The following is a 24,485-nucleotide window of genomic DNA, read 5'->3' as shown; positions in this document are numbered from 1 at the left end:
ACTGAGAAGGTGAATGTACATTCACTTGTCTATATACCATTTCAACTTTAGTGAATACCACCTATATCTTTTCTCATTTTTTCATGTTGGGCTATTTGTCTTTTTAAAATTGATTTATGTATGTATGTCCTTCTGGAGTGAAGGACAATATTGCAAGTAGTTACAACCCAGAGGTTAAGTCCATGTTTGGGGAGGCACAACATAGAGCTCTGTAAAGGGAGATCTATGATACATTTTTTAATATATTATTTCATACTTGAAATAGCATTATAACCTCAATACTGTGCAATGAACATAAGCCAAAATATTCTAGACCATTTGTAATTATGGACATGTGATATTCTTGGAGCAGCAGATCACATGGAGAAATGATTGGTGTTACTTTGTAGAAGTTTAAAGAGTTAGTAGATGATTTGCCATCTGTGTTATGTCTGCTGAGGAGATGATGGTTAAATATGTCAAGGCTAAATTCTTTCAATCTATATTTGAGTGACTTCAGTGAACAAATCTTGCAGCCAACCCAAACTGATTAAGCACTATCAGTTAGAAATAAATGTTTGCTGTATTAAACCATTAAGATTGTGAAATTGAGGGCAGCAACCTGTGGCTCAAAGGAGTAGGGCGCAGGCCCCATATTCCAGAGGTGGGGGGTTCAAACCCAGCCCTGGCCAAAAACTGTGAAGAAAAAAAAAAAGATTGTGAAATTGATTGACTTAGGTTGGATATTTTTTACTTATTTATAAATTGTGCTTCATCAAATTTAGAAATTTTGCTTTTTGAAAATCATTATAAAAACAAAAATGCAAGGCATATATTCAGAGAAAATGTTGAAAAATATATGTCAGAAAGAACTATATCCAAAACATATAAGTAACTCTTAAAAATGATAAGAAATGAGCAACCTATTTTTTAATGATAAAATATTAGAGCACTTTCATAACAAATGCACAAATAGTCAATACACATAAAAAGATTCATGATAATATTGATAATCAGAAGATTTAAATTAAAATCAGATACCACTAGACACATTTTAGAATACCTAAAATTAATGAATAATTGTGACACCATATGTTGGCAAGGATGTGAAACTTTGGAATGCTATTGAACTGCAGGCAAACATGTAAAATATGTACAACCACTTTGGAAATCAATTTAAGTTTCTTGAAAAGTTATGTAACCACCATAAAACTATATGACCTGCAGTTCTACCCTTAGGCATATACCTCATATTAATGAGAACACATGCACACACAGCTAGTTACACATGAATGTTCATAGCACCTTTATTTGCCTCAGCCTCAAACTGGAAACAGCTCTAATGTCTATCAACATGTGAATGAATTAAATATTGTGTTACATCCATGTAATATAATATTACTAAGCAAAATAAAGGAAAGAACTATTGGTGCACACAACAACTTGAATGAATCTCAAAGGTGTTATACTTAGTGAAAGAAACCAGGAAAATGAAGAATCTGTATGCTGAGTGATTCCATTTATAAAAACTTCTAAAAGTTATAATTTAAAATGACACAAGTAGATGAGTGATTTCCCGAGTATGGAAGAGAATGAAAATTACAAAGAGGACTGAAGAACTTTTGGAGGTAATTGAAACATAGGGTAATTGAATCATAGGCTATCAAGATTTTACTCTTGTTTGTGGTTGATCATCTCTTATAGTGTGTATAGACCACATTTTCTTTACGCAGTCATCTGGTGATGGGCATTTAGGTTGATTCCATATTTTGGCAATTGTGAATACTGCTACAGTAAAAACTGGAATGCAGGTATCTTTTTGATATATTGATTTCCTTTATTTTAGATATATACCCAGTAGTGGAATTGCTGGATCATATGGTAGTTTTATATTTAGCTTTTTGAAAAACATCCATACTGTTCACCAGCATGACTGAACTAATTTACATTCCCACCAACAGTGTAGGATTGTCTCCAAATCCTCACCAGCATCTGTTGTTGCTTGTCTTTTTGACATAAGCTATTCTAACTAGGGAGAATTGATATCACATCACGGTTTCGATTTACATTTCTCTGGTGATTAGTAATTTTGAACATTTTTCATATACCTGTTGGCCGTTTGTCTTCTCTTGGAAAACATTCATTCAGATCTTTTGTCCATTTTTTAACTGTGTTAGTCCCCCCTGACCCCCATTGCATTATTAATTCCTTATCAGATGGATTGTTTGCAAATAATTTCCTCCATTCTATAGATTTGTCTCTTTACTTGGTTGATTGTTTCTTTTGCTATGAAGAAGCTTTTTAGCTTGATGTAATCCCAGTGGTCTGATTTTGTTTTAGTTGTTTGTGCTTTTAAGGTCTTATACCAAATACACTTTTCCCAGACCAATGTCCTGAAGTATTTCCCCTATGTTTCCTCCCAGAATTTTTATGCCTTCAGGTTTTAGATTCAAGTCTTTAACCCATTTTGCATTTATTTTCGTATGAGAGATAGGGATGTAGTTTCATCCTTCTGCATCCAGTTATCCAGGTTTGTCAGCATCATTTATTTTTAAATGCCGTTATTTCCCTATTGTATGTTTTTAGTGTCTTTGGTGGAGATGAGTTGGTTGTAAATACATGGATTTATATCTGTGTTCCATTCTGTTCTGTTGGTCTATGTTTCTGTTTTCATGCTACTACCATGCTGCTTTGGTTATAATAGCTTTGTAGTAAATTTTGAGTCAGGTTTTTGATATGTACAGATTTTTTATTTTTTAGCAGGATTGCTTTTACTATGGGAATCTTTAGCGGTTTCATATAAATTTTAAGGTTGTTTTTTGTAAAGAAAGTTATTGGCATTTTAATAGGAGTTGCATCAGCTCTGTAAATTTCTTGAAGTAGTGTTGTCATTTTAACAATGTTTGTTAATCCAATCTATGACTATGAGATTCTTTTAATATTTTTGTGCTTCTTCTATTTTTTATCAGAATTTTTTATTTTTTCTTGTATATATCTTTCATTTTTTTGGTTAGATTGATTTCTAGTTGCTTTATATTTTTCTAGCTATTGTAAATGGGATTCCTTTCTAAATTTCTTTTTCAAAATTATGTATAAATTCACATTTATACATATATATGCCACTGATTTCTACGTTAGTTTTTTTTTTTTTTTCAGTTTCTGTCTGGGGCTGGGTTTGAACCCACCACCTCTAGCATATGAGGCTGGCACCCTACCCCTTTGAGCTACAGGCGCCACCCTCTATGTTATTTCTTTATCGTGCAACTTTACTGAATTTGTTTATTAATCCTAACTTTTTTTTTCTTTTCAGATATAGAATCATGTTAATTTGACTTCTTCCTTTCCAATTTGGATGCTATTAATTTTTTCTCTTGTCTGATTGCTCTATGTTGAATAACAGTGGTGAAAGTGAACATCCTTGTCTTGTTCCAGATTTGGAGGAAAAGCTTTCAGCTTTTCCCCATTCAGTGTAATAAGGTTTTGTCATACATGGTTTTTATCCTGTTGAAATATTTTCCTTCTATACTCAGTCTTTCGAGTTTTTAGCATGAAGGGATGGTGAATTTTATAGAATGCTTTTTCAGAGTCAATTGAAATGATCATGTGGTTTTTGTCCTTAATTCTGTTGACTTAATGTATCACAGTGATTGATTTGTGTATGTTGAACCATCCTTCCATCTCATTTAATCATGATGAATAATCTTTTTAATGTCTAGTTGAATTCAGTTTTCTAGTATTTTGTTGAGGATTTTTACATCTATGTTCATCAGAGATTTTGGCTTATAGTTTCCTTTTTTGCATATGTCATTATCTGGTTTTATAGTTGGGGTGATACAGGTCTCATGGAATGAGTTTGAGAGCATTCCTCTCTCTTTAATTTTTTGGAATAGTTTAAGTAGGATTGATATTAGTTCTTTGAATATTGGTGAAATTCAGCAGTGAAGCCATTGGATACTGGGGTTTTCTTCAGTGAGAGACTTCTTACAATCACTTCTTTCATGCATTTTACTTATTTTGGGTTTATTCAGGTTTGGGATTTCTTCCTGATTCAATCTTGGTTGTATGTATTTAGGAATTTACTTCTTCTAAGTTTCCCAATTTATTGGCATATAGTTGCTTATAGTATTCTCTAAAAATCCTTCAGATTTTTACAGTACCAGTTGTAATGTCTCCTTTTTCATCTTAGATTTTGTTTCTTTAGATCTTCTCTCCCTCTCTTTTCTTTCTCTTACCCTCTCTCTCTTCTCTCTTTTTCTCCCTGGCTAAAGTTGCATCAATTTTGTTTATCTTTCATAAACCAAGTTTTCATTTCATTAATATTTTGTAATGAATTTGTGTTTTAAATTTTATTTATTTATGATTGATTTTTATGATTTTTCCTACTAATTTTAGGTTTAGTTTGCTTTTAAGATGCATAGTTAGGTTATTTATTGGAAGTTTTTCTTCTTTTTCAATGAAGGTACTTACTAATATAAATTTTTCTATTATTACTGATTTTGTTTTGATGTGTTGTATTTTTATTTTCATTTTCTTTCTAGGAAATGCTTTAATTTCTTTCTTAATCTCTCCATTGACCAGTTGGTCATTCAGAAAAATATAGTTTAATATCCATGTGTTTGCACAGTTTTTATATTCCTCTTGTTATCAATTTCTAGTTTTATTCCATTGTAGTCAAAGAAAATGCTAGACAAAATTTCAATATTATAAGAAATTTTTAATATTTATTTTAGTAAATAGCTAACATATGGTATATACTTGAGAATGATCCATGAGCTGAGGAGAACATTTATTTTATTAAATACCTAACATATGGTATATACTTGAGAATGATCCATGAGCTGAGGAGAACATATATTCTCTAGCTATTGTATAAGATATTCTACAAATATAAATTAGATCCATTTGGTCTATAATGAACAATAAGTCTAGTGTTTCTTTGTTGATTTTCTATCCAGATAATCAGTCCAGTGCTGAAAGCAGTTGAAGTCCCCAACTAATATTGTACTGTAATCCATCTGATAATGGTATTGTGATCTATCTGATGTTGTGTGTGTGTGATAATGTTTGCTATATATGACTGGGTGGTTCAGTGTGTACAAATATTTAGAAGTGTTATACCCTCTTGCTGTATTGACCCCTTTATCATTATATAATAACCTTCTTCGTGTCTTTTTACTTTTCTTGTCTTGAAATCTATTTTAGCTTATAATAGTATAGCTACTCCTGTGATTTTTGGTTTCCAATTGGATGGAATACCTTTTGCCATCCCTTTATTTTCAGTTTATGTATATGTGTATCTGTAGATAAAGTGGGTTTCTTGTAAACAACATATTCATATGAATAGATGGGTCTTAATTTTATTTCTACCCATTCAGCCACTCTATATCTTTTGATTGGAGAGTTTGTTCCATTCACATTCAATGTTATTGGTAAGTAATGATTTACTAATGCCATGTTGTTATTTGATTCTGATTCTTTTCTGGTCGTCTTTCTCTTTCTTTCTTTTTTCCTTCCTGTCTTTTTTATGTAAAAGAAGTTTTCTTTTTTAGGAAGAAATTTTTAATTTTAATTTTGTATGCATCTATTTTTCTATTTGTGGTTATCATGAGGATTACAAAAAGTATTTTATAAACAACTATTTTATGTAGATAACAACTTCATTCTATTTATAAATAAACAAATAAGCAAAGAGAATTATAAAAAGGAACTCTATATTTTAACACCATAGGACAGGATTTTTAAGGGTAAATGTTAAGTTAAATTACCTTTTATTTAAAATTTATGTAAGAATGTGCATTTTTTTAATAGGAAAGTTTATAATTATATTTAGTATTATTTTCTGCACCAATTCATATGAATGGATAGATTTTCTACCTTTTTCTGTTATGTGATAATTGGCCTGACATATTTTATTTTACTATTTATTTGAACTTGCATTTTTGGAATAACCATATTAATCACTATTTATTATATTTAAATATACTGCTAAATATAGCGCACACACACATATATAATATACATATATATATTTTTAATGTAGAAGCATAAGTGTAAATGACCTCTAAATTTTCATATATTGTTCTTGGCTAATTTTTTTGAATTAAAATCATACTATCCTCATTATTCCAGTTGTAAAAAATTTCCTCATTTATTCATATTTAAGAAGTTGTTATAATATATCAAAGAACACAATAGACAGAAGGAAAGGCAATATATGGAATGGGAGAAAATATTTGTACATTGTATAAGAAATCAAATCAATATCCAGAATATACAAATAATTTTTGTAACTCAACTACAAATAACCTGATTTAAAATGGGTGAAGACCTTAAATAAACATTTTCTCCAAAGAAGACAAACAAATGGTTAACAAGCATGTGAAAATATGCTCAGTATTATCAATCCTAAGGAAAATGTAAATCAAAACCACAATGAGATCAAAACTTTAGATCCATTATATTAGCTATAATCAATCAATAACAAGTGTGGTGAGAATATAGCATACACTGTTTTGAAACTGTAAAATGGTACATCAACTCTAGAAAACAGTATGGTATGTTGGTTATTCCAAAAATTAAACGTAAGATCACCATATGATCCCATATGATCCAGCAATTTCATTTTTGAGTGTGTATTCAAAATAATTGGGAAGGAGGCTTGGCACTTGTAGCTCAAGCGATTAAGGTGCCAGCCATAATACACCAGAGCTGGTGGGTTCAAATCCAGCCAGGGCCTACCAAACAACAATGACAACTACAACCAAAAAAATAGCAGGGCATTGTGGCGGGCACCTGTAGTCCCAGTTACTTGGAAGGCTGAAGCAAGAGAATCGCTTAAGCCCAGGAGTTGGAGGTCTCTGTGAGCTGTGACGCCACAGCACTCTACCCAGGGTGACAGCTTGAGGCTCTGTCTCAAAAAAAAAAGAGTCAGGAAGGAGGTCTTGAATAAGTATCTAATTATTTAATTATTTTGTGTATTCTGTTGTTTTTTTTTTTTTCTATTTAGAACACATTTTTTACTCTTTTTAGTTTTCCTTCTTCACTTTCTTCATTCCTTTTTTCATACAAATATTTCAATAAAAATACAATTCTTTGACATGAAATGATCCTTTAAACTGTTTATTGCAACTAAACTAATGTCAAACTCTTGGATTTTTATGTGCCTGATAATGTGCTTTTTCATATTCAGTCTTGAAATATATTTTTACTTCTTTCATAATTCTAAATTAACTTATTTCCATATATTCAATTAAGAGATTATTCCACTGTATCCTGAGTTCCATAGGTGGTGCTGCTATCTCTTCTCAGTCTAAACATAAGTCCTAATTTTTCTTTTTCTGATTGCCTTAAATATATTTTTGTGTTTTGTAGAACTTCAGATTTATTGGACTTCTAAGAATAAAGGTGAGACTATTTTATCAAATATAAAAATTTGTTAGGTATTTTTCTTTATTTCTAGAAGCTGTCTTTTATTTTTCCACTCAGTATATAAATTTGATATTTCAATTTGCAATAGAGAGCTATCATCTTATTATGTATTTAATCACATTATTTTTGTTGTGTACTTTATAATTATGACCTGTAATCTTTGTGGATCTGAACTTGCAATTGATCATATTTGTTAACCTTAATTTGAAATGGTTTTTAATCTTCCAGTGTTAAATAATTTTTGCTTGGTTGCTCTCGTTGCTTGGAATCAAGCCTATGTTTAAAGACAAATTCTTTGGGAAAAAATATCTATGCTTGTTTCTGTCAGGTGCTGGAGTTTAAATCAGATAAAAAGATATTTTGGGTAGCATATGTAGTGTGAATTCTAGCCCTACACATCTGTAAATGCCAAATTATAATTAAAAAAAAAAGTATTCTCAAGGGAAAGTTTTATTTTTTACATTTTCATGAAGAACCAAGGCCCAGAAAAGAGCATCTTTCTCTAGGATTAGGGAAAGCATGTGTTTTTTCATTCATCCTTTGAGAATAGCACCCATTGGAGTCTAAAGTTTATTTAGGAATCTCAAGTCTGAACTCCAATATAGTTGGGTCATACACAGATTATATTCTATCTCCAAGTGTAGCAGGACTACTAGACTCATGCATAACAAAGGCATGATCCACACTCTTACCCTTGCAAAATAGTGCTTTGTCACATAGTTCCTTGTCTTCTTACTGTTTCCATCACTTTAGCACTAGCTCAGTGACACCTGAAAAGTTTTCTTTACATAGGATGCAGTATTTTAGGTGTTTCCTACCCAAAGTTTTATCTTTACTTATTTATCATAATTCCAGAAACAGAAGCCATAGGTAAACAAATTAGTCTTCTATGGCTGTCATAACAAAATACCACACTTTGGGTGGCATAAACAATAGAAATTTGTTTTCTCATAGTTTTGGAAGCTGGAGCTCAGGTCTAAATGTTGGAGGGATCACTTCCTCCTGAAACCTTTCTCTTTGGCTTGCATGTGGCTGCCTGAGCACTGTGTCCTCCTGTGTCCTCTCCTCTGCATGTGTAGCCAGGGGTTCTCTGTGTGTACCCAGGGGTTGTCTGTGTGTACACATAGGTTTTCTGTGTGTACTCATGGGTTCTCTGTGTGTACCCAGGGGTTCTCTGTGTGTACCCGTGGGTTCTCTGTGTGTACCCAGGGGTTCTCTGTGTTTAACCAGGGGTTCTCTGTATGTATCCATGGGTTCTCTATGTGTACCCAGCAGTTCTCTGTGTATACCCAGGGGTTCTCTGTGTGTACCCAGGGGTTCTCTGTGTGTAAATTTTCAAAAGGAAGAGTCAGAAGGTAACACAAATGTTTTGACAGATATGAGGGACAGTATAAAAGAATCATTTATTCAGCTTTTTTTAGGGCAAAGAGGTGTGTGTTTCCTTTCCTTCTTCATTCACAGACTGTTCTGCACTCACATATTTAGTCAAGGTCAGACAGGATTAGTTTCCAGTGATATTGATAAATTACTTGGAGGATGTTTGGACAGTCCATTCATTTGCCTGATTTCTGACATAACATATTCCTTTCTAAATATAGCACCAATGAATGGAATTATGGAAAGTAAAATAGCCACAAGATAATCTGAGAGCCAAAAGAAAGTATATATTATCATTTCTTTGAAAATTATATGAAACTCTGTATTATCTTCCTCTTCATCAAATATAAAATGAGAAAAATAACAGAGAAATGACCAAGCCATGCATGTTTTGTGGCTTTTCTGTTGCACAGAGATGCAAGAGAATGAAAATGGAAAACATTTCCTGCATTACATATCAAATATGCAGTGTGTAGCTCAACTAACTTTAAGCTGGTAATTTGCCTCTCAGGTCTCATCTTCCTTCACACAACAAGCAACAAATAAAGTACAGTGTTCGTTATTCAAAGATTCTGTATTTGTAAATGTGCCTACTCACTGAGCTTTATTTGAAACCCCCAAATCAACATTCATTGTGATTTTGCGATCATTGTGAGCTATGTCCAGAGGAGCAAAATCTTGAGTTGTCTGAGGCTTGCTTTCCCCACTGAGGACAAAACACTTCACTTGATGTTTCAGCTCTCCCACTATAAACAAGTGCCCTTTGGTGAAGGATATTTAGTACCACACTTTTCACACCTTGGTACTTTTGGTTGGTGATTTTACTGTTTTAACTGATCCTTAACGCTAGTGTGGAGCACAAGAAAACTGTGATGTGTCTTACTGAAAAATTCATGTGTTAGATAAACTTCATTCAGGCATGAGCTGCAATGTTGGCAGTAAGTTTTATATTATATTGTGACCAGAGGCTCAAAGGAATCTAACCCTGTTTTTCCCCTAGGAACAATGCTTCAGCACCCATTAATTTAGAATTTGTGGTAACTTTATGGAAAATAACCAAATATAGATAATGAAAATTCACTACAAGTGCTTTTGTAACTTAACAAGTATAGTAGTCATAGATGATCGCCTCACCCAATACCCACTGCCTCGTCTTCCTTACTAGTAAGACTCTAATCTATACATACACATTAGTATTGAATTCAAAAACCCATTTCTCAATAAGCTATGCACCTTGGGTAACTAAGCCATGCATTTATGATCAATACGACACAGCTAGAAATTCAACTTAAGTGCTGACTCCTGGAGTGGTCTCTGTAGTCCCTGATCTTCCTCAGTTTATGAATTTCTAGTGAGCATAAAACAGAAGAGCTGGTGGTGTGGGATTCTTGCTTCAAAGAAGAAGCAATATGAAGGATGGCAGAGGCCATAATGAATGTTGGAGCAAGATGTCTCAATCTCTGGGACTCCATCACGTTTTGTACCTTGACTGATCACCTCCAAATGTCTGTGCAAGACAAACTGTTCTGTGTTCACCCTGAACACATTATTAGTACACATGTTCACCTTTCATTATCTTTTCTGAACATTCTTGGTTTTGTTGGAATTTTATCTTTTTTCCTCTGTATCTTCAAACATACAAAGATATAATATATGATCCCTATGATCAGATACATCCCTCCTAGACTCAACTAGCCCTTGATATTTAGACAAATCATTGGTTATTATCCTGAGGAATCCTATTTATTTATTTATTTTTTGAGACAGAGTCTCACTCTGTATCCAAGACTAGAGTACAGTGCATCAGACCAAGCTCATACTCCTGAGTTTAAGCAATCCTCCTGCCTTGGCCTCCCGAGTAGCTGAGACTACAGGTCCCTGCCTGCCTGGCTAATTTTTCCATTTTTTGTAGCGATGAGGGTCTCACTCTTGCCTAGGATGTTCTCCAAAGCTCAAGGAATCCTCCATTCTCAGCCTTTCAAAGTGCTAGAATTACAGGCATGAGCCTCTGTGTTCCACCTCTCCCTGACAAATCTTTTGAAATTTTAGGGTGTTTTAGAATAGCATCCTGTATATCACTATACAAGGCTTACACTATTCATACATTTATCTGAGTCTCTCAGAACGTGATCTTAACATTCAGTGTATTTCTTTACAATACATAATATTGTAGGAAAACAATGCATTCCTGTAAATTATGATAAGTGAAGGCTGGGAGTGGTGACTCAGGCCTGTAATCCTAGCATTCTGGGAGGCTTAGGCAAGTGGATTGCTTGAGCTCAGAAGTTTGGGACCAGCCTGAGCAAGAGCAAGACCCTGTCTCTTAAAAAAATAGACCTGTCTCTTAAAAAAATAGACATGCACTATGGTGGGTGCAGGTAGTCCCAACTTCTTAGGAGTATGAGGCAAAAGGACCACTTATACCCAAGAGTTTGAGGTAGCTGTGAGCTATGGCACCATAGCACTCTAGCCTGGGCAGCAGAGTGAGAATCTGTCTCAAAATAAAAAAAAAAAAAAAAGAGCGGGCAGAGACAAGATGGCTGACTGAAGCCAGCTTTCCACAGAGGCTCCCATCCAGAAGGAGAGTTAAAGGACAGAAATACAGCAAGTAACCTGGTGGATTAGAGTTGCACCAAGAGAGAAAGTTGAAGAATGCACATCAACCCCACTGAGGCGAGCTGGGACCCCAAGGATACAAACAAAAGGTACAAAATCCATCACCAAGTGGATGAGAGTCCCCTCCCCCATGAGAATGGCTCGGAGTGCCCCACAAACAAATGAGCAGAGTTCAAAGGTCCTCCCACTCCACTCCATGGGAGAGACCCTCTAAAAACTGGACTTACCTCCCCTACTATGGTGCCACGGTGTTCTCCTGCCAGGCATAAAACTGTATAAAACTGTATATATTCTCTACGTGCAACTCTGAGCTCTCGGCACTCCCATCCACTCTCACTCTGAGGACTGGAGGCCTGTCCCCCAGGAGTCCAGATTCTCGGGTGATTTCTCGAGGGGTGTGGACAGGGCCTAAACTGAAGCTGGTCAGTGCTGACTCTGTGGCATGGGAGTGAGTAGAGGATGGTAGGCTGAGAGGGAACCACACCGGAGGGGTGGTGCCCCGAGGCGAGGAACAGAGCAGCAGCCGTCTTTTGGCAACAATAGGGCTCACTCCTGGCTATTCTAAAGTTACACCCCTGTATCCCTTGGCAACCAGAGGAGGCTGGGCATATACTTAGGTGGCAACCACTATGGAACAGATCTGGAACATAAATGCAGGCCCCGTGAGTAGAGGGTTTGCCTGAGGAAGTACCAGCCTGAGTGGTGCGGGGACCAGAAATGTATGCGCAGAGCCAGGAAGTTCCCAGGGAGGGGCTAACCCAGAGGACCACTTTACTGAGCCTAAGACGCACCCAGCCCTCAGGGGATCATCAGCCTATAGACAAAGGAAGACAGGTGGTAGAACTGACAGCTAACCGAATACAAACCTGCAGGAAAAAAGACAGGGCCTGAAGCACAGGCTCTGGGAACTCAAAACAGCTTCTCTTCTACAGGGGAATTTAGCACAACAGAAACAAATTTGCGCAAAGTTGTTCTGTTCTGTTCTGTCAGTAACATCAATCAGGGGTGGGGCTGGAACTGAGTGAACACACCTCAGCCTCCATCAAGCACCCGAGGTTGTCAGGCCTCACCTCCCCATGCTAGATAGAGGCAGAGCGCAGTGGCCTGGCTGAGCAGAAATAGATTTCCTTGTGATTCAGGTAGGTGCAAACCCCTGGAGTATCTGTTCACTACAGGCAACTGGGTCAGCCAACAGCGGGGCTATCAGAGACTTGATGTGAGAGAGGTGCAAGGTGGGGAAGGAGGCATCAACCTTCCCAGACTGATCTATTTGCTGGGTGGGTCCTCCTGACTACATGAAGCACTGGAGCAAGCCATATATGGGTAGTCACCAGAACCCTGTGATCAGTTGCCAGAGACATTTTAAACTTTCCCACCTGAGATAGGTGCTTATTGAGACAATTGATTAGGACTTTTTGAACCGAGCTAATCACCCAAGGATTATTCAGATGGTTCCCTGGGTGTGTGGTTGTAGAAAGGTTTGGTTTTCATTTTCCAATTGTTGCCTGTTGGGGGGCAAAGTGACTTAATTGCAGATATTTCTCCAGAGCTGAGACTTCAACTCAGAGTAACTGTTTCACTACTGTCAAACAGAGACAAGCTGAAAACAAGGCAGAACTACTTAGCCCCACCACAACAAACAGGTCCCCACTTTCTCAGGCCATAGCAGTGTATGGGTCCTCGATAAAGCTTCAGAGGAAAAATCAAACAGTGTAAAACAATCATGGGGTGAAATCAGCAGAAAAACTCTGGTAACATGAATAACCACAATAGATCAACCCCCTCCAATGAAAGATATGGCAGATGTAACTGACGATCCCATTCATAAACACCTGGCTGAGATGTCAGAAATTGAATTCAGAATTTGGATTGTAAACAAGATTAATAGAGTGAAGGAAAATTTGGAATTAGAAATTCGAGGAGCAGGGCGGTGCTTGTGGCTCAAGGAGTAGGGCGCCGGTTCCATATGCAGGACGTGGCAGGTTCAAACCTAGCCCCAGCAGAAAAAAAAAAAAAATGTATATATATATATATATATATATATATATATATATATATATATATATATATATAGCAAAGAAATTTGAGGAGCAATTCAAAAGTCAGATTTAGAAATTCGAGGAGAAATTTAAAAGTTGTCTCAAGAATTTAATGAATTTAAAAACAAAACTACCAAAGATTTTGACGCATTGAAGCAAGAATTTTCAGCCCTCAAAGATCTGAAAAATACAGTAGAATCCCTCAGTAACAGACTGGAGCAAGTAGAAGAAAGGATTTCTGATATTGAAGACAAAGCCTTTGAATGCTCCCAAACTCTCAAAGAGGAAGAGAAATGGAGAGCAAAAATGGATCATTCTCTCAGAGAGCTCTGGGATAATTTGAAGAAGGCTAATATCTGACTCATTGGAATACCTGAAAGTGATGAAGTGGCCTCGCAAGGCACAGAGGCCTTTCTGCATGAAATTATGAAAGATAATTTTCCAGACATACCAAGAGATTCTGAAATTCAGACAGCAGACAGTTTCAGACCACCAACATGACTCAATCTGAATAAGACATCCCCCCGGCATATCGTAATTAACTTCACTAAAGTCAATATGAAGGAGAAAATGCTGAAAGCAGCCAAACGTAAGGAATCGCTTACCTACAAAGGGAAGAATATTAGAATGACTGTAGATCTCTCAGCTGAAACTTTTCAAGCCAGAAGAGAGTGGTCATAGACTTTTACTCTCCTAAAGCAAAATAACTTTCAACCCCAGATCCTGTATCCAGCTAACTCCAACTTCCACAGTGGCAAAAGGATTAAACATGTCCATGGGACTTTTGAAACACTTGATACCCAAAATTTCACCCGACTTATCAATATTCTCCATTAATATGAATGGCTTAAACTGTCCACTAAAGAGGCATAGGTTAGCTGACTGGATACAAAAACTTAGGCCAGATATTTGCTGCATACAAAAGTCACATCTTACCTTAAAAGATAAATATAGACTCAGAGTGAAAGGATGGTCATCCATATTTCAGGCAAATGGTAATCAGAAAAAAGCAGGTGTTGCATTTCTATTTGCAGATACAATAGGCTTTAAACCAACAAAAGTAAGGAAGGTTAAGAATGGTCGCTTCATACTTGTTAAGGGTAATACTCAATATAAGGAAATTTCAATTGTTAATATCTATGCACCAACCTGAATGCACCTCAATTTATAAGAGAAATTCTAACAGACATGAGCAACTTGATTTCCTCCAGCTCCATAATAGTTGGAGATTTCAACACTCCCTTGGCAGTGTTGGACAAATCCTAAAATAAGAAGCTGAGCAAAGAAATTTTAGATTTAAACCTAACCATCCGATATTTGGATTTAGCAGACATCTACAGAACATTTCATTCCAACAAAACTGAGTACTCATACTTCTCATCAGCCCACGGAACCTACTCCAAAATCGATCATATCTTAGCTCACAAATCTAACCTCCGTAAATTTAAAGGAATAGAAATTATTCCTTGCATCTTCTCAGACCACCATGGAATAAAAGTTCAACTCAGTAACAACAGGAATCTGCATACTCATACAAAAACATTGAAGTTAGATAACCTTATGCTGAATGATAGCTGGGTCAGAGATGAGATTAAGAAGGAAATTTCCAAATTTTTGGAACAAAATGACAATGAAGACAGGAATTATCAAATCCTCTGGGATACTGCAAAGGCAGTCCTAAGAGGGATATTTATAGCACTGCAAGCCTTTCTCAAGATACTGGAAAGAGAGGAAGTTAACAACTTAATGGGACATCTCAAGCTACTGGAAAAGGAAGAACATTCCAACCCCAAACTAGTAGAAGAAAAGAAATAACCAAAATTAGAGCAGAATTAAATGAAATTGAAAACAAAAGAATTATACAACAGATCAATAAATCAAAAAGTTGGTTTTTTGAAAAGGTCAATGAAATCGATAAACCTTTGGCTAACCTAATCAGGAAAAAAAGCGTAAAATTTCTAATTTCATCAATCAGAAATGACAAAGACAAAATCACAACAGACTTCTCAGAAATTCAAAAAATCCTTAATGAATATTACAAGAAACTTTATTCTCAGAAATATGAAAATCTGAAGGAAATTGATCAACACTTGGAAGCATGTCACCTTCCAAGACTTAGCCAGAATCAAGTGGAAATGTTGAACAGGCCTTTATCAAATTCTGAAATAGCATCAACCATACAAAAATCTCCCTAAAAAGAAAAGCCCGGGACCAGATGGCTTCATGTCAGAATTCTACCAAATCTTTAAAGAGGAATCAGTACTTATATTACTCAACCAGTTCCAAAATGTAGAAAATGAAGGAAGACTACCCAACACGTTCTATGAAGCAAACATCACCCTGATCCCCAAACCAGGAAAAGACCCAACAAGAAAACAAAATTATAGACCAATATCACTAATGTATATGATGCAAAAATATTAAACAGAATCCAGCAACACACCAAACAAATTATACATCATGGCCACATCAGTTTTATCCCAAGGTCTCAAGGCTGGTTCAATATACATAAATCTATAAGTATAATTCAGCACATAAACAAATTAAAAAACAAAGAACATATGATTCTCTCAATTGATGAAGAGAAAGCTTTTGATAATATCCAGTATCCCTTCATGATCAGAACACTTAAGAAAATTGGTATAGAAGGAACATTTCTTAAACTGATAGAGGCCATCTACAGCAAACCTATAGGCAATATCGTATTGAATGGAGTTAAATTGAAATCATTTCCACTCAGATCAGGAACCAGACAAGGCTGCTCATTGCCTCCACTGCTCTTTAACATTATAATGGAAGTTTTAGTCACTGCAATTAGGGAAGAAAAGGCGATCAAGGATATCCATCTAGGGTCAGAAGAGATCAAACTTTTGCTCTTCACAGATGATATGATTGTGGAAAACACCAGGGATTCAACTACAAAACTCTTAGAAGTGATCAAAGAATACAGCAGCATCTCGGGTTACAAAATCAACATTCATAAATCAGTAGCCTTTATATATGTCAACAATAGTCAAGCTGAAAAAAATAGTCAAGGACTCTATTCCATTCACAGTATGCCAAAGAAGATGAAATATTTTGGAGTTTATCTAACAAAGGACATGAAAGATCTCTATAAAGAGAACTATGAAACTCTAAGAAAAGAAATAGCTGAAAATGTTAACAAATGGAAAAACATACTATGCTTATGACTGGAAAGAATCAACATTTTTAAAATGACCATACTACCCAAAGCATTATACAATTTTAATGCAATCCCTATTAAAGCTCCACATCATACTTTAAAAATCTTGAAAAAATAATTCTTAGTTTTATATGGAATCAGAAAAAAACTCAAATAGCCAAGGCATTACTCAGAAATGAAAACAAAGCAGAAGGAATCATGCTACCAGACCTCAGACTATACTATAAATCGATAGTGATCAAAACAGCATGGTACTGGCACAAAAACAGAGAAGTAGATGTCTGGAACAGAATAGAGAACCAAGAGATGAGTCCAGCTACTTAACCGTTATTTGATCTTAGACAAGCCAATTAAAAACATTCAGTGGGGAAAAGATTCCCTATATAACAAATGGTGCTGGGTGAACTGGCTGGCAACCTGTAGAAGACTGAAACTGGACCCACACCTTTCACCATTAACTAGGATAGACTCTCACTGGATTAAATATTTAAACTTAAGACATGAGACTATAAAAATACTAGAAGAGAGTGCAGGGAAAACTCTTGAAGAAATTGGTCTGGGCGAGTATTTAATGAGGAGGACCCCCCAGGCAATTGAAGCAGCTTCAAAAATACACTACTGGGACCTGGTCAAACTAAAAAGCTTCTGCACAGCCAGGAACACAGTAAGTAAAGCAAGCAGACACACCTCAGAATGGGAGAAGATATTTTCAGGTTATGTCTCCGACAAAGGTTTAATAACCAGAATCCACAGAGAACTTAAACGTACAAGCAAGAAAAGAATAAGTGATCCCATCGTAGACAAGGGACTTGAAGAGAAATTTTGGTGAAGAAGACAGGTGCACAGCCTACAGACATATGATAAAATGCTTATCATCTTTAATCATCAGAGAAATGCAAACCAAAACTACTTTGAGATATCATCTAACTCCATTAAGGTTAGCCCATATCACAGAATCTCAAGACCAGAGATGTTGGCGTGGATGTGGAGAAAAGGGAACACTTCTACACTGCTGATGGGAATGCAAATTAATACATTCCTTTTGGAAAGATGTTTGGAGAACACTTAGAGATCTAAAAATAGATGTGCCATTCAATCATATAATTCCTCTACTAGGTATGTGCCCAGAAGGCCAAAAGTTACATTATAACAAAAATATTTGTACCAGAATGTTTATTGCAACCCAATTCATAATTGCTAAGTCATGGAAAAATCCCAAGTGCCCATTGATACATGAATGTATTATATGTAGTATATGTATAGCATGGAATATTATGCAGACTTAAAAAAGATTGAGACTTTACCTCTTTCATGTTTACATGGATGGAGCTGGAACATATTCTTAGTAAAATATCTCAAGAATGGAAGAAAAAGTATCCAATGTACTCAGCACTACTATGAAACTAATTTATGGCTTTCACATGAAAGCTATAACCCAGTTACAACCTAAGAATAGGGGGAAGGGGGAGAGGGAGGTAAGGGAGGGGGGAGTTTGGCAGAGAGAGGGTGATTGGTGGGATTACCCCTGCGGTGCATCTTACAAGTTTATATATGAAACTTAGTAAATGTAGAATGTAAATGTCTTAACACAATAACTATTAAAATGCCAGGAACGCTATGTTAACCAGTGTGATGAAAATGTGTGAAATGGTCTATAAATCAGTGTATGGTGCCCCATGATTGCATTAATGTACACAGCTATGATTTAATAGTAATAAAAAAGGGAATTAATGCCAAAAAAAGATAATAAGAAGAAAGAAAAAGAAAAAGAAACAGATGTTGGGTGAAGTGGAGCCATGAGAGCCAAGGATGCAGCAGTCTCTAGAATCTTAAAAAGTCAAAGCATCGGATTCTACCCTAGAGCCTCTAGAGAAGGAACATAGCTCTGCTGATACTTTAACTTGAGACGTATAAGACATATTTTCAGATTTCTAACCTCTAGAACTATAAAGTAGTAAACGTACATTGTTTAAAAAAAAGAAAGAAAAGAAATGAAAAAAAATTATAGTAAGAAAGGAAAACTACATTTATTTGACTACTTACTATTAAGAATTTGTTCTTGTAGATGTAATGAGATATTTAATCTCACACACACACATACACACCTAACAAACAAACAAAAACATCTTTGTGACTTAGATACTATCTTTCTTACTCCTTTTTGAAATAAGGATATTGAACACAAAATAAAAATAAGAAAGAAAAGTTATAGGGCGGCGCCTGTGGCTCAGTGAGTAGGGCGCCGGCGCCGGCTCCGTATGCCGAGGGTGGCAGGTTCACACCCAGCCCCAGCCAAACTGCAGCAGAAAAATAGCCGGGCGTTGTGGCAGGCGCCTGTAGTCCCAGCTGCTCGGGAGGCTGAGGCAAGAGAATCGTGTAAACCCAAGAGTTAGAGGTTGCTGTGAGCCATGTTACGCCATGGCACTCTACCCGAGGGCAGTACAGTGAGACTCTGTCTCTACAAAAAAAAAAAAAAAGAAAAAAGAAAGAAAAGTTATAAAAGAAAATAAAATCACTTGCAAAAAGGCCCAGTTCTTATATCTAATGTTATGTATTAAATAACTTAGGAATGTAGTGGCAAAAACCAACAGTAATTATCTGTTATCCATTAAAGTTCTGGAGTACTGTCTTTTACAATGTTGCATACAAGTGTCTGTTGGGGCTATAGTCACTTGAGGTCTAACTGAGGCTGGTGGAGACACTTCCCAAGATGGTTCAGTCACATGGCCATTGGCAGAAGTGTTTGCCACATGCGGCTCTTCACAGGGTGAAGTTGCTTGAGTGTGTTCATGACAGTTGGCTTTCTCCAGAGTCAAAAATTCCATTGTCCAACGTGAAATTTGCAATCCCTGTGACCTGAGCTTGAAAATCACACACTATCCCATCCACTGGTTCAACATGAGCATGGCTACAAGGAATCACAGATCACTAGAAAACTATTACAGAGACTCATTACCACAGAATATTAAAAGTCAGAGAAACTTAATTTAAATAAAATTAAATTTAAAATTTATTTTTTCAATTCAATTTTTTTCAAATTGATTCAAATTCCATTGTGCATTCCTCCACATAATGCCATCTCAAAATGTTAGGTAGTTAGGCACATTACCATACTTCAGAACATCTTGGATCCCAGGGAAGTTGATGTGGATGTAGCTAAATGTCAGAGCTTAGTTACTTGAGTTTAATATGGATCATTTTTGAAAAGAACATATCCTTAAAATAAAAACAAAACTTGAGTTTCTAAGTTGAAGAGATAAATGTCCTTATTCCATTAGGCAGAAAATAATGCCCTCTGTGAAGCTTGGTAGAGCTTGCCTCCACACTCTAACACATTTCCTTTTCAACTGTCCTTCATTGTCTTATCAGTTGAGATAATAACCAGGACTGAACCCAGAGATATTTAGGGTAAGTAAATTTTATCACTTTAGATCAGTGGTTCTCAACCTTCCTAATGCCACGGCCCTTTAATACAGGTCCTGTGGGTTGTGACCCACAGGTTGAGAACCGCTGCTTTAGATTATTACTGATTCTTCTAAGTCAGTAATAATAATGTGGAAATCATATTATGATGAAGATGACATGAGCAAAAAAAATGGTGATAATTAATATTCATTGTTACTAGTACCACAATCATCATATAATCATTTAAAATGTACAAGTCTCTGTGCTAAGAGCAATTGCATATTTCAATCTTTATCCTCATATAAAATGTTTATAAATTAAGTTTTATTACTCCCATTATATAGATTAATCTTTGAAATATTAAGGAATTTAGCCAGTGCTAGAAAGTTTAAGTGAAGAGCCCAGTATTTCAAAAACCAGGCCATTTTATTACATCTAAATGCTTCTCTAATTCATTGTTTTATGCCCATGTGGTCAGAGTAATTTTCAAAAGCAATTAACTCATTTTTCTTCATCAGATAACCCAAATAGCACCTTGCTAATATGGTCTTACCAAAGACTGAGAATTTTCCAGATGGCTGAATTTTGACATTTCCAAAATTTATTTTCACCAATTTAGGTAGAATTATTTCTCACATATATTTCACACCTTCCTGCCTCTCAAATGAGTATATGAAACCCCAGATAACCTTTTCTTGATAATGCAGAAATCATTGTAAATTCTATTCCTGGATTTTCATATTGAGATAACTTTAGGAGTAACTAAGCTATGTAGGGTTCTTTATCGAAACATTAAGGGACTCCAGGTAATGATTTCTCATCTATTCTATACCTGGAGAATAATATTGAACAAAAAGTTTGTCTTCCTCTCATTCTGAGTGATGACGATCTTTTTTTACCTAACTCTGCTATATCTTCTCCTTATAGTACCCAAATTCCCATCACATAGTATATGAGAGATATATAATACCAAGACACCATTCTTGCTAGTATTGTGCCTTAAAACAGCACCTCTTCTATTGGTAGATTGGATTAGCGCTAGCAGATGAGTTGATAAAGTCATGTTTGGAGGCCATTTGCATTTTTCCATTATTCTCTGCAGTACTTTCAGATACCAAGACTTACGCAAACATTAAATAATTTTGCTTATATTGTAGCTAGTAACAACACTGTTGGAAAAGGCTGACACTGAGCATGTGATAAATATGAAACATTTTGCCTGTTCTTAAGGGACAGATTATTTGTCCTCTGGGGAATGAGAAGAAGAATCATGTTTTTTGAGTACTTTCCCTTGCCTTCTTACTCAAAACAAGAGCCTAAGCTAGTTCATTTATATAAGTGTTCATCAAGAAGTTGGACTAGAAAAAATCCATTTCTGATTTTTCAAAACTGTGACCAGAATTTACTGTTCTCCCTGCCACCAAGATGATGAAATAGACCTCACCAAGTAGAAACAAAAAAGTACTGAACAGTCTTGATTCTAAAGTGTTAACAGTTATAAGATTATGAGTAATTTATCAACTTTTTAGTGTGAGACAAATGGTTCAGTAAATATATCCATTGACAATAAGCACCACAAATTAAAAAATAAACAAATGTCAAAAATATATGTTAGAATAGAAAAATTCTTGATATGGGAATATGACTAATGTGATGATTAGAGAACAATGTACGATAGAGTAAAAAATATGATTGTTATGATTCTAGAGAAGGGGCATGAAGGAATAATAGTAATAATAATAGAGATGAGATTAATTTGAGATGCCATATTGGAGTTGAATTATTTTAGGACCAGGATTTGATAAATAAGTGATATAAAAGGATACAAAGATGAAATGGTGAATATTATTATGACTAATAAGAAAAACAAATTTTTACTATCTGACATATATGGTGTGTCTCCTAATCCTTGTTTTATTTTATTTTTTTAATTTAATTTTTTTTTTATTAAATCATAGCTGTGTACATTAGTATGATCATGGGGCACCATACACTTGGTTCATGGACCGTTTGACACATTTTCATCACACTAGTTAACATAGCTTTCCTGGCATTTTCTTAGTTATTTTGCTAAGACCTTTATCTCCTTGCTTTAAAGAAAAGAATAAGGTTAAAGGGCCTCCTGTAGATATTTCTAAATTGGCATGTTCTTGTTTTCAAACAATAATGAATTCAAAAGTATCCTCCTCTGGAATGTCTCCCTGAGTCTTGTAAATCAATCATGTTAAGGTGAGGATGGACACTTTTAGGAGTCACTTTCAGGAGGCAATACAGTCTGGGTGCACATATTTGTACCTTGCTCAACACACACGCCATCTCAGAACACTACTAATGGGGTCTTCAAGGTTAATGCACTCATAGTAAAAACTCCAAAATCACTTTGAGGTCAACGTGCTGCATGTTGCATGGGTGGAATCATTTCAACAATGCTAATGAATGCCTTCAAAAATCTTCAGCTACTCTCCAAATATACTGTGTTGTAATTATAGGAAAAGCTCTATAGTACCAGGGGTCCTCAAACTGCGGCCCGCGGGCCACATGAGGCGTTGTAATTGCATTGTTCCCATTTTGGTTTTTTACTTCAAAATAAGATATGTGCAGTGTGCATAAGAATTTGTTCATAGACTTTTTTTTTTTAAACTATAGTCCGGCCCTCCAACAGTCTGAGAGACAGTGAACTGGCCCCCTGTTTAAAAAGTTTGAGGACACCGGGCGGCGCCTGTGGCTCAGTGAGTAGGGCGCCGGCCCCATATGCCAAGGGTGGCGGGTTCAAACCCAGCCCCGGCCAAACTGCAACAACAAAAAAAATAGCCGGGTGTTGTGGCGGGCGCCTGTAGTCCCAACGCTGCTTGGGAGGCTGAGGCAAGAGAATCGCTTAAGCCCAAGAGTTAGAGGTTGCTGTGAGCCGCGTGATGCCACGGCACTCTACCCCAGGGCGGTACAGTGAGACTCTGTCTCTACAAAAAAAAAAAAAAAAAAAGTTTGAGGACACCTGAGAGAAATCTTATCAAGCAAACGGAAACCTATAAAAACAGGTTCAGCTGATCAACTGATAATTTCTAACCATTGACTCCTTTCTCAAGGCTTCCAAACTATTTACCAGCTCACTGATGGCTTTCCGAAAATAAGTCCTTTAAGAACATTTTTTTTCTCTTTTTAGTAGAAAATTAGCAGCCAAAGTATTGTACATGCACATTTGAACTGGTGTGAAATCTATACTAGCATCTAGACACACATTTTCCTATCCTAGAGAGAGGAGATTTAACTATCCACCCAGAACATACCAGATGTTTTTTATTGCAACTGGCAGATCAGGAACAACTGATTTTTTTTTTTTTTTTTTTTGTAAGTAAGAGAGACAAAATGCTAAGTTTCTTTATAGTTGAGTCATGCTACAAAAACTGCTGCAACAAAAAGAAAACTGAGTATGAGCAATATAGCATATAGTGAACATTTTTTTCTACGGTAAGAAAAGTCTGCCAAAAACAGTGCATACGTTTAGAAAGGCCAAAACAATCTGATTCATTCTATGCAAGTTTTAAATCTTTTATTGCATGTAAGGGGGAAAAGTTAATATTTTAATTTGTAATCTCTTTTAGAGCTACTGCTAGCATAGATAAAAATTTATAGTTTCACAGCTGTAGGGTTTTAGATTTAATTAGCGGCACTGTTCCCTTTGTGCAACAACTTTCTCACAAAGGTAGGCTGAGCTGATTTCAATTAATGTGCTTTAAATAATTTTTACTGAGTTCCTTGCTGTGAATAGCTAAATAGAAGTTTTGTGGTGTGTGATTTTCAAGGCAGAATTTTCCTCCCTGTAACTGAGTTTGTTATTTATTTTTCTACCCATAGCAACGACAGTTTATAAACAGACAGTTTTTATTAGAAGTGGAGAGGTCAACATGACCCTGTCTGTCAGTTCTAGGTTTATTGCAAAGTGTGTGCTCAGTAATTTGGAGACTAAGATTGAAATGTCTTACCTTTGCCTTTACAAATGTCACAAAATAATTGTAAAAAAAAAAAAAAAAAGGAAGGGGCAATAATAGATGATGCATGTTATATGCTAAACTTTTTTGAGAGAATCTGGAATTACAGAAATTTAAAGAAGGAGAGATCCACATGAGGGCAGGAATGCATTTGAAATACTACCAGCCTGAGCGAAGCCTCCCAGCCACCTTAGCTGTGCAGGATCTCAACACCTCTGTCTCTGCATGGGAACTGGGTAGGTTCTTTAGACTTCACAAAAACATCAATTCCAAAGGCAGTTAGACAGCCATGGGAAGTACCCTGTCTTTTGGTCAGATTTTTTGCACATTAGAATTTAATTTCAACCAAACAGCATAAGCATTAGAGAATAAAAATATTGTTTGTGATGTGACATTATGATAAATATACAGTTTAGTGTAAATCATATTACTTTACTCTAGTTAACAAACACACTTGGATATACTATAACA

The sequence above is a fragment of the Nycticebus coucang genome, chromosome 7 (assembly GCF_027406575.1).
Source record: "Nycticebus coucang isolate mNycCou1 chromosome 7, mNycCou1.pri, whole genome shotgun sequence".
NCBI lineage: Eukaryota > Metazoa > Chordata > Mammalia > Primates > Lorisidae > Nycticebus > Nycticebus coucang.
This window is presented reverse-complemented; position numbering follows the sequence as displayed.